At 40.3% G+C, this 11,670-nt stretch overlaps 1 protein-coding gene across 2 annotated transcripts in view; it reads right to left on the bottom strand.

Moving 5' to 3' along the window:
- The window catches only part of CNTN5 (contactin 5), a 678,480-nt gene extending 667,919 nt beyond the window's left edge, over window positions 1–10,561 (bottom strand). The window contains exon 1 of one of the 2 annotated variants that reach the window (XM_075742340.1): window positions 10,329–10,561. The gene's annotated coding sequence lies outside the window, so the exon portion shown is untranslated. The remainder of the gene's footprint in view (window positions 1–10,328) is intronic. The other variant, XM_075742341.1, reaches the window with a different exon arrangement.
- Window positions 10,562–11,670: the final 1,109 nt, after the last annotated feature.

Consider the following 11,670-nt stretch of genomic DNA (forward strand, 5'->3'; position numbering starts at 1 on the left):
AACCCATATACAACTTCTACCAGTGACCTACTTCTTTACAGCTATATTTATATTTGCTATAGGAACAGCATATAAATACTCATCACTTGGCTTTGTGATCAGGAACACTGTACAGCGATGGAAACCAGGACAAAAATTCACACTCATGTTGAAAAGAACTGTGCAAAAAACCTTTCAGAATTCTTTTTTTGTGATCAAAGTTTGATAGTTTCATTGCACAACCTGAAGCAATGCAAGATTCCTGAGCTGGGATTTTCAATGATGACCTGAAACTCTGTTTCATTCTGTCACCAGTTTCACACAGTGGTCGAGTGCCGATTTGCAGTTTAGGACTGGAAACACTCAAAATTCTCATTTTTGTTAGACACAGAGGGACAGATCGAAAGGGAAGGGAAGACACTAGTTATAGCATGCAAAGAGGTGGGATAGATGTAAGAGCGCACATCTGTGAACTGCAACTTTTGAGTGTTGCAGAATACAAAGCCTACCACTCTGCTGTGTGTCTCCACAGGACTCTGGAGCCTAATTATAGAGCTGTATGAAAAAGTTCTGCTTGTCAGCAGAACCGGCGGGGGGGGGGGGGGAAATCTCCACATTTTTGCACATTCACAGAAGAATAAAATATTTAGGCAGAAAATCATCATTGCTGCAGATGGACACTTACAGAACAAAAATGGGTAATTTTTGTGCAGCTCTGCTTGTCGCTAGCATAGCCAGAATACATTTGGTAGCAGATTTAAAATCCAGCCTAGAATTCCTCAGTCACTGTCCCTGGCAAAATACTCTTCATAGGGTAGTAGGGGCTTGAGGGTTGCAGGTCAATTCAAGGTGGGGGAGCCATCCTAAAATGAGCAGGCAGGACTCCACCGAATTTAGCACTTGCTTATGCCAGCACAGAATTTGGCTCTGGGTGGTTTTGAGTCCTTCTGAGTAAGGATTAGCCCCAAAAACTGATCATGGTTACAAGGCAAACTGTGAGGATACGGCCATCTCTGGAGCAATGAGGAAAGAGCACTAGAAGAGGCATAGCAGATAAGCACAAACTGGTAAAGAAAACAACCGTCAGCAGTTGCTAGCAGCAAATGGACTTTTTTTGTTACATTTAAGGACACACTCTTTAAATGCATGCTTTGGGTGAGAAGAAATACACCTGTAAAAGAGCTACTCTATACCCAGAACACATCATAAGGATCACTAAGGTATTTTTAGGAGAAGTATAACTTGACAGGACGGTAGGCACACCACCTCTGATTCCCAATGGCGTTCAGGTCAGAGCCCCTACCCAGTATATCAAAACCCCTCCATAACGCAGATCAGTGCTCTGTGCGCGCGTGTTGCGTGACCCTCCATATTCCCATTAGAGGGACTGCCCATTTGCAGGTGTGGGTTCGTGACACAGAAGAGGAATAATTTATGTGGGCTCTCCTCTTCCTACCCTCACTTAGTATTGAGCAGAGAGAGTGGGATTCATCACCGCGCGGTCCCCACCATTTCTGCGCTCCCCAACCTGTGTTTACAGCCTCTCAGTGCAAAGCCTGGCTCTTAAACTCAAGCTGTAGTGACCTGTGCTTTCAGCTTTGGATAAGTGTTTTTTTCTTAAGCTTGTTACATGCGGTGTGAATTTTATGTGAAAGTGCTTTTTCCTTATTTCTTTTTTCTTTCTTTTCCCTCAGCATCATCCAATTTGGCAGTCCTTGGAGTGCTAGAGAGTCTCTTTAATGTATCTCAAGCCACAAGGACTCTGACTTTACTGCATTAACAAAATACATTTATTTGCCGCCTTTATATGTGGCAATGGGAGTGATGAAGGGTTGTGTTCTCTATACTTCCCTCATCTCCTTCTTCTTTGTCTGACATTGGCAATAAAATCCAAATTACAGAAAAGGCAAATCAAGCATACAAATGAAGAAAACTAATTTCATGCCAGCCAACATTTGGGAAAACTTCAGGTGATGAGGAAAATGGCAATAAAATAGACTGGATTAGAGAGGAAAAAATATAACTAATGTCACAAAATCCAATCGTATTTTTATACAGTAGTAACTAATAAATTCAAAATAAAAATTAGTAGAAAGCAATAAAAATCTCCTGTGATAGGACTTTCTGTCCATAGTTCACCAAAGTTTCTATTGACAGAACTGTTGGACTGTTTTCTTAAACAAGGAAAAAGAATTTCTTCCTATGCCGCCGAGGTGTCTTAAAATCTGTCATACAATACAAAGAAGTAAAATAATTCTCTATCAAGTGTGCTTGATCCTGGAAGTTAGTTTTGTTTGGTTTAATTTTTATTTTCAAGTTAATGGGCAAAGGTTTTCTCAGCCACTTCAAACAACAAGATTAGGCTCAAAAAAGAGTAAACCTTTGTATTTGCTTTGCTCTGCTACCTCATCACAATATTATAATAAAACCAGAAACAATAACAAAAGTCCAAAATCGCTGCCTTGCATATAGCTGTTTACAGTCTGTTTCTTCCACTGACAAAATATTCCAGATCTTATTATACCACCTACAGGTAGTTTTTAGAGAAATACTTGGGATCCCCTAAGCTGCTTAGTTTCACTCCTGTAGGTTGCAAAAAGCAAGCGTGTCCCTTACGGTTTTGGGAGAGGTTTCTCGTAACCCACATTCTTTTGATTTTAAACCAGTCCCCACAAAACAGCCTGCTATCTTTTCTGAAATCTTAGATAGCACATGAAACTAGCACGCAGTTGTTGAAATAAACAGTATTTTTAGTAAATATTAAAATCGTTCAACTCATCATACTGTCTTATATGCCAGCTTTTATTCGATATAGAATGCCACATATGAAGTCGTGTAATCATTTTCTGATGAAACAAAATAGCCAAAAGTATGATCGGTCTCTTTTTCTCTCATACTTGATTCTGGTTTACAGATCCTATAATTCTGTATAATCATGCACACTTTGTTTATTATTTCAACATATTTTTGTAAGCTTTGAAAGAAATCCTTAAAAAAATCCTTTACATTCCTTTACTAATTGCCTTCACAACTAAAGTCACGCTGTTTCAAAAGAACTAATTTGCAAAACTTGACAGAGAAGGAATCATGGTAGTAGCTTATGGATATTTAATGAAAACTTATAACAGAAATTTTGAACAAGTAACTTCTGGTGGTAAATGACCTTTTAAGGGTATAATCTTTAGTACTCCCATACATTTAATGCTTCTCAAGTCACTCAACCTTTCTTACTTATTTTCTATAAAAGGGCTTTGCTTTTTGCAGGGCTTGATCAATCAGTCTAACTGTCTTGCTTTTGCTTTGCAGAACATATGCAAGAATTTAATCCAAATTCCACTGAATTTTGCTACTTTGATGCTGTGTATTTTCACCTGTTGTTATTATGCCCTTGTGCAAACATCCTCATCCCACCTGATGCCTTCAGTAATGTCTCAATTCGTTGCTGGTGACATTCAAATTTCCTCCAGAGATGCCTTGCGAAGTCACAAACAGAGGATTATGCCCATGAGTGAATGACTCAGGCACAAAGTGATTGATAAGTCAAATAAAAACTTAGGTGTTATCAATCTGTCAGTTGTGATACGCAAGGGGGAAAACAAGACTGCAGACATTTCAGCTATATATCATGTTTTCTGAATTATCTCTTTGTGTGCTGATGGTCCTCTTAATAAATTATCCTCCCTCGTTATCTGATCTATGTTTTCAATTATGACTCTTCTTAAAAACATGTAACAGTCAGTCTTTCTCAGCCTGAAGCTATTTCAGTGTCCAACCTGCACCCCCAAAGTCCAGACAGAGGAAATACTACATAACTGGTTTTGAGTTGAGAAGCTGTGCACACACACATCAAAGAGATGTTATGACATCAGAGAAGTCATGGCTTCATTCCCAGATTCCCTGAGCTGAGTTTTATGTAAGCAATAATACATGACACTGCATATGTTAGAGTGGAGTAAGAACATTTTGAGCATCTTGCATAACATGAGACTGAGAAATCAAGAGCTTGTGTCACTTCAGATATGCAGAAGTCAAAACCCAAACAAAGACTAAGGCCATGTCATGGGAGTGAGTAGATTATTTGGTTTAACTCATGATTTTTGGCTTGATAAAAACCAATAAAAAGTTTTAATACGGAGAATTTATCCTCTAATAAAATATTGTGTGAAAGTCCATATACTGGTTTTTTAACATGATTTGATCTGCATGAGATTTTGGAAAGCTGAAGAACAAATTAATTTAGAAAAGAGGTCTAAAAAGCATGCATTTCAGAGGTAATTGTGGACTGCTGGTAGAGTCTCCAGACAAATTTGAAAGGCATTTTATAGTACGTATGTGTGATCATTACACATGTCATAGTGTTGCAGATCATGTCTTGGTTTTGGTTTTATTTCTGGTGTGGGAGGTAATCTGGAAGAAATCTGTACATGATCACGGTAGCATGGCTGTGAAACACAGATGTCTTCCCTTAGATGTAAGATTTTCAAAGATCACAAATAATAGCAAAAAGAGAAGAGCTCTTGAGTTAAGCCATACGTTCTTTGATTGAGGGACCATTTTGTGCTTACAGCTCCTAGTACAATGCAATCTTGATTTATGATTATAGTGCCTAGTTGCTACGATGATGATAATAATGATAAGGTTTATAATGGAGTCAGAGGACCTTGCTAATAAAACAACAAATCTTCCATAGCAATCAGAGTTCTAATACTATTCTAAATACTATTTAGTATGGACTGGTGATGTGAATTAGACAGTTGGGGCAACTGCATTTTAAAGTAGCATCTACATTTTTGTAAATACATGTAAATAGATTTACATACAAGTTATGCCATAATAGAAAAATCTGCAATTTATATATGGAATTGGTGAACTGTACATTAAAGTAACTTAAATAATAGGTACAGAATTATATCTGATTTTTTTTTTTTCAGCTTTGAAAGTATGTATGTGCAACCTTAGATACAAAGTTTAATATCCTTAATTTGGTTGAGAAAGTGGGCTGTATAATATTCCAGGCAGTGAATGCTTGTGGAAAAGAAATCAGAAAGCATAGAAAAACCAAACTGAATGGAATTTTAATTTTTCTCATGTCCAGAACTTCAAATGCTTGTTTAGAATACAACCGCATTTTTGTGTGCTAGGCATACTGAAATTCCTATACAGGAACAAGACAGCTCATGAAATTTTCAGTATTTTCTATTATTTCATCCATTTCAGAATATCTTGTCCTCCATCCAAGCCATCACAGGAATAAGTGACAAAATGTAAAGATAAATGAATAATCCGGATTGCATCACAGTAATATGAACATGACAAAGCTGAATGACTCTGCCAGACCAGCAGTGCTGAACGTCACAAAAGTGTTCCAGCATGTCCAGAATAATTTTTTTTGACTGACTGTAATACTTAACTTTTGGAAAATGTTCTTTGTGAAAGCCATCTCAGAAAAAAGAGGTAAAATATATACTGTGACTTTGTTAACTCATTTTCATGTGGTTTTGTTCATTACACTCGAGGTCTATGTGGAGACCTGCAAATAACTGAGAGTAGATAGCATATGAAAGTCTGTGGAGTAAGCTAATGGGGATAACTGGTCATCTTGCAGAAAAGATAATGCATGTGTACTTAAACAGGTAGCAATTAATCACTTTTTCCAAAAGTAAACTTCTGTTCAGCTGCTTGCCAATTGCTACTGAGCTTTGAGAGCACATTTTGGGGGAGATTACTGCAACAAACACATCTTCTGGATATGTCTTTTTATAGCTAAGCAAGAATTACAACCTTTCAAGCTTAGTGTCTGAATGTCTTCTCAAAATAACATTATGAGGAGGTTATGTTGTTACATCAGCTTCTTCTGATACTATGACCATAAAATCTTTTTCATTTACCTGCCCATCTGTGTAGCTACCACTCTTGGTTGAATGCATTGCTATAGCAGGTTGGTTACAACCCACAGGGCAATGTTCCTCACGTACTTAATGAAGACAATAAAAGCCATAACAATAAAACGGGGTTCATGAATTCTTGCAAAGCGATGTTATTTGGTAAGGGAAGGCACCCAAAAGACTGAGCTTGTACTGTATCTATATCAATTATAAAGCCATACATTTAGTCTTGATCCAAATGACTTGCAGGCTAGGAGTCCCATTGGATATACAGTAAATCTTAAACTTCTGGCTATTAAAAACTGGGCATTTCTCACTCACAAGGTGGCTGGAGCCACACTCCCTGTATGTTGAATGGGAAGTTGTCATCCTTTACCCTGCCCAGTAACTGCAATGAACTACCTTCAATGTTTGTCTGCTTTTAGTTCCAGCAGGAGCAGGTTCTCCAAAGATATCATCGTGGTTTAACACCATTTACAATAAAACCTTTAAAAGCATACTGAAAAAGGAAACTCCCAAAAGAGATTTCTGATGGATGGAAAGAGTTTGATGTATTTTCTATTTCTAGGTATGGGAATGGAGAAGAGTTATCAATTTTTCCCGAGACTGACATGTAAGTTTGGTCCTGAAGGAGATGTAAAGAGGTGAACTATGGTGTTAGTAACTGCTACATGACAGCAAGAATTACTCTGTCATTCTGACATAACCTCATGCCTCTGGAAGCTTAGGAGCTAGTCTGAATGGATGACTACACAGATTAAGTATGGGCATGTGTGATCAAGAACATCAGCTGCAACATGGATGGTAATTCCAACGTTTTACTATATTCACAGCATACAGAACTGACACACTCATTTGTTATACATCCACTTGCAACATCTAAAATTTTATTTGTAGCTTTTATGAAGTACAGTGAGAAATCATCCTGAGCTTCCTTTTAGAAAACAGCATATAAGGAAAGATCACATTTTCTTATGATTCATACACTTCAGGATGTTTTCATAAATCAGCCAAGAAATTAATTATAAAAACAAACAGATTACATTTCCTTCCACTAACCAGAAAATGTATTGTTGCTTCCATTCCGGCTTGCAAAGACACATTACTCTAATATATGGTATATGTGTGTGTAAACACACACAGATATATGCATATATACACACATTATGAGGCTTTGCAATCTGAAATTGAAGTGAAATCAGAATGTATTTGTATTACTAAGTTTTAACAATTTCATAATTTTTTAAAAGGCACCGGCCCCTAGCGTTATTGATCAGAACTGCCCAGAAGATAAAACTCTGTAGGGACTCCATCACTTCTGGACAGAGTATTTTTCCCTTGTAAAGTGCTGAGAAGTTGATAATACAGGGTGTAACAGATACAGGGTGTGACAGACCCTGGAAAAAAGCTCCAGAGAAGCTATGTGCAGAAGGAGGAAAGTAAATTTTGTGAAACACCTAACGATATCATAATAGCAAGCAAATGCCTATTTGACATTTATTCTCAGGAATTAAGAACGCAGCATGAACTGTGGTGGATTTCATTATTTTTTCAGAGTATGAGAAATTGTTCAAATGACTGAGGGGGTTCTGAAACCGAGAGAAAGTGCAACACAGAAGCAGTTAGCAGGAGCATATGGAGGGAGCAGACCAACAGTGGCAAATTATGCAGTGAATTCAGAGGAACCAAAATCTGTGTTGCAGGCTACATGCAGAAAGACAAAATCATTCAGAAGAAACATTTTTTTCAATGCCACTGAACCTCAGCTGGCTCCGTGCCAGCCCCTTGGCGCATGCATATATATATAGATATATTCTTCACGTACGGTTTCCTATGATGCCTTTAGTAAAGACTTGCATTAATTAATAAATGTTACTAACATTAAATATTAATTTACATAATAAAATTTCCTATCATTAACCTAATCAGAAAACTTTCAGTGTGCTGAATCTGTTCAGTGGAACAGATTTTTCTGTATTGCTAGCAAATCAGATTTACTGTTTTTGAACATGCCAGCTTTGTAACAAGCAAGAAGGAAAACTGGATCTCAGACTGTCACTTAAAGCATCACACTTTTAACCTCCTCCTTTCATCCAGAGCTCTTTACCTTTACTGACACCCTCTGGTCCCTATCTCTAAGTCAGGTTTGAATTCATTCCAGCACTCCTTCCAAAATTTACTTTCCAAATCAATATTTTGTGGAGCACAGAAGTGGACATTTTCTGAACCCCCCATAAATCATATCACTGATTCCCCAATAGTTTACCATGTCAGCAACTTATTCAGGGGACTCAAGCAAATTTGCCAGTCATGACCTTCCTGTATTGAATCTGTGCTGACAGTCCTCTAAGTTATGCATTTCTTTAAGTTGCCCTTTATTATTTCCTAACAGCAGAGTTTTTAATCATACCTTTTATCTTAGCTGCTGCGATATTGTTCCTCAAGATCCGTTTTCAAAGCTGTTTTCTTCCAAGTTCTCAGCTATAATTCAGCCAGTCAGTTTTTGTATTTTCTGTTTGCATTCTTAGTACATCTGCCCTCATTATAAAATGAAATTAAGATCTCCTCCCCTGACATTTTAACCTGGAATTCAAAGTATGACCTTCAGCTTCATATTGACCAACAAAACCAAACTCTACACTCCTAGTCTCCAGACCATCCGTAGCTATCATCTTCACACTTTTATGTCACGCTCTGCTAGTTCTGACTTTTTGCACGGGCATTTGCTGTGTAATTGTACAAAACAGAACTGCATGTTGAATAGTCCACTTTTAAAACTATTTAGCTGTTACCACCTTCAAGAATGCTTCACACTTTGTCCTCCTTTCTTTATATATTTGTTGTCTTCCAAGACTATGTCTTCCTAACCACATCTCTTAATCATTCACATAGGTAAAAGTATATTGCCACAGAGGGCCACTGTACATGAAATATTCCTCAGTTACTATAGTTCATGGCTCAGTTTTCTGTCTTCCTTTTAGTATACCTCACACTAGTAAACAAGCTTCTTCCCTCCCAAGAAGACAGACATTGAAAGGGCCGGGGTTTTTGTTTGGTTGGTTTTTTAAACTTGAAACTTTGCAGATAAATGCTATAGTAATTAAAGACAATTTATGAAAGTATATTTTTTACAAATTCTAATAAATATTTTTATAGCACTTTAAAATAATGGCCCAATTATTGCTAATTCTTTTGATAGCCACTGTAATAATTTTAATCACGATGAACTGATTTTGTGTTAATATTGATTGCCATAAAGTACTTCTGAAGGAGTTCTACTATAACTCAGCAATAATTGATTGCACATTTATTAATTGGAAAACGTCATCCAAATTTTCATTATCAGGAATCCCCCTTAGCTTTTGGCTAACAGTGAGCATGCAATTTATTTGTAGTTTCAAACTTTAGGGTTAGAACCAAAGCTCACTGAAGACTAGAGAATGCTGTAACTCCTTAGAAAAATTGGCAGCAGGTCCTTCATTAAAAGCAATTACTGAAAACATGTCATTCACAGAAAGTATTACTTGTTAAATTAAAAAAAATGAACAAACTTTGTAAAAACATTATGTTAAATTTCTGAAATAATGCCACACATAGAAAAGTTTAGTCCTAAGTAGTTACATTACACTATCTTGCATAACTTCTGTTTTACAAAGTTTCTATGTTCAACAGGAATGAAACTAAACATCTGAAGAAGTACAAGTACAGCAATGGATGCCGATTTTTTCTCTGAGATAAAAATCCTAAAAACACAGTTTCAAGCTCTGTGTTACAGAAATAACTCTCAGTTCATCGTCTAGCCAGCTCATAGACATTCCACAGTCTTATCTACCGTCCTCACATCAGAGAGGAAAAATCAGTGCATCTTTATGTAATTCCATCTCCTCTGCCTGTCAGCAAAGGAGAACAGTCCAGGCACCGTACTTTCCTAATTCAGGAGATAATTGTTTATCCCAAAGCCAAGTACCATAACAACTGAACTTCATAACAAGACAACTTTTAGTGCATCACTATAAACTCAATACGCTAGGTTATTTTCTGTTTCACCCTCAAGCATTAGCATGGTAGCTCTCCTAAACATGAAAAATTAGCACATTAAAATAGGCATTCTTTCTCTGGAGTATGTATTTGTTCTAAAAGCCTCACATCTCTCTTCACAACTCATTCACTGCAGTAGTTTGCTAGCTACTTAAATGACAGGAAACATACAGTAGATCACAGTAATTTCTGCTTCAACTTTTCTGCTCAATTATGACAACAATTTCAATGTAAGACTCAAAACAAAAAGCAAAACACATAAATCTGAAGTAGGAACCCAAAACCGGGATGTCTCACCATTGCTGGCTTCACAGCAGACTGCTCACGGAGATGCCGCGATGGATATTACAACAAATAATCTGCACAGACTCCAAAGTCTAACCAGGGAAATCAGTGCCTGGCTGGGGGAATGGCAAAGACACTTACCGCTGCTGTGGCACCGTCTCTCTCTCGCCCTGACTCTCAGTCTCTCTCTCCCATCCTCCTGACAGCCTCAAATATAGCAGTCCCTTATGGTGCTGAGCCTGTGGGGAGCAGAGGATTGCAGAGTTGGGTTTTTTTCCCTTTTTTTTTTTTTTTTTTTTTTTTTTTTTTTTTTAAACCATCCAGCGGTAGTTCTCCAGACCCGACCGCCTCTCCTGCTCGCCCGGCTCACTGATGAACAGCCCCAGGTGAAGGCATCCGCGCCGGCAGCTCCCGCGAGCCCCTCCCGGCCCCGCCGTGCCCCCTCCCGGCGGGGGGACCGAGGCACCTCCCCCGGCTGCTCCCGGGGGGCGGCGGCGGCTCTGCCCGCCCCTGGCTGGACGTGTGTGTGTGTGTGTGGGTATATAGATGTGTATGTGTGGTTATGCGTGTGCCACCTCACGCTGCCGCCCGCGGCTCGCCCCTACCCCTAAGCGCAAAAGGACCCCCCCGCTCTCCTCCTCCTCCTCCTCCTCCTCCTCGCCGCCTTCCTCCCCGATTTTCTCCTCTTCTCCACTCCTCTGCCCCGGAGCGTGAAGGCAAGAGGGCGACTTGGCGAGCGCTCTCCCCTGATCTGCTACTCCTGTCTAACCCAAGCCACCCGCTTTCCCCAGAAACCACTTTCTGCCCCCATCCTCTCCTTCCCACCCCTTTTCCAGGTAGATTATATATACATATATATGGTGGTTTTTTTTTCCTTAAATGTATTTTATTCGCCTGCAGCGGTAATGACCCTCCCTCCCCTCCGCGCCCTGCAGCCGGCGCTGGGAGCCGCGGCTGCTCCCTGCACCGCACCGCTCCGCACCCGCGCGATCTCCGCCTTTATACCAGAGAAAAACACCGGGGGCAGCGAGCCCGGGGCCAGCCGCTGTAGCGCGGGGGCTCCAGCAGCCCCTTCCCTCCCCACTCCCTTCCCCAGCATCCATCCGCTCTTAATTGCGGCCCGCTTCAACGCATCGCCCCGCCTCGCCCCATCTCCGGCGGGGCGCTCCGCGCTGCTGCGCCCTCCTTCCCCCCCCCCGCCCCGCCTCGCCTCCGCGCCAGCACTGCGCGGGCCGCGCAGCCGCGCCCCCCGCCCCCCCCAACACCGCCCCCGCCCCCGCTGCGCGGCTGGCCCCGCGCAGGTGGCGCGGAGCCCGGGGCAGGGCTGGCGGCGGGGCTCATTCCCGATCGCCTTTCTCGGGTTCCTCGGCCGCTTCGTGTTCATCCGTCTGTGCAGTGCGCGCTCCCAGCCCGTGCCTTTAATGGCTACCCTCAGGATCCAGGCTGATCTTCACCCTTCTTTTCTTTTCTTTCCTTTCCTTAT

Source organism: Balearica regulorum, chromosome 1 (assembly GCF_011004875.1).
Source record: "Balearica regulorum gibbericeps isolate bBalReg1 chromosome 1, bBalReg1.pri, whole genome shotgun sequence".
Taxonomy (NCBI): Eukaryota; Metazoa; Chordata; class Aves; order Gruiformes; family Gruidae; genus Balearica; species Balearica regulorum.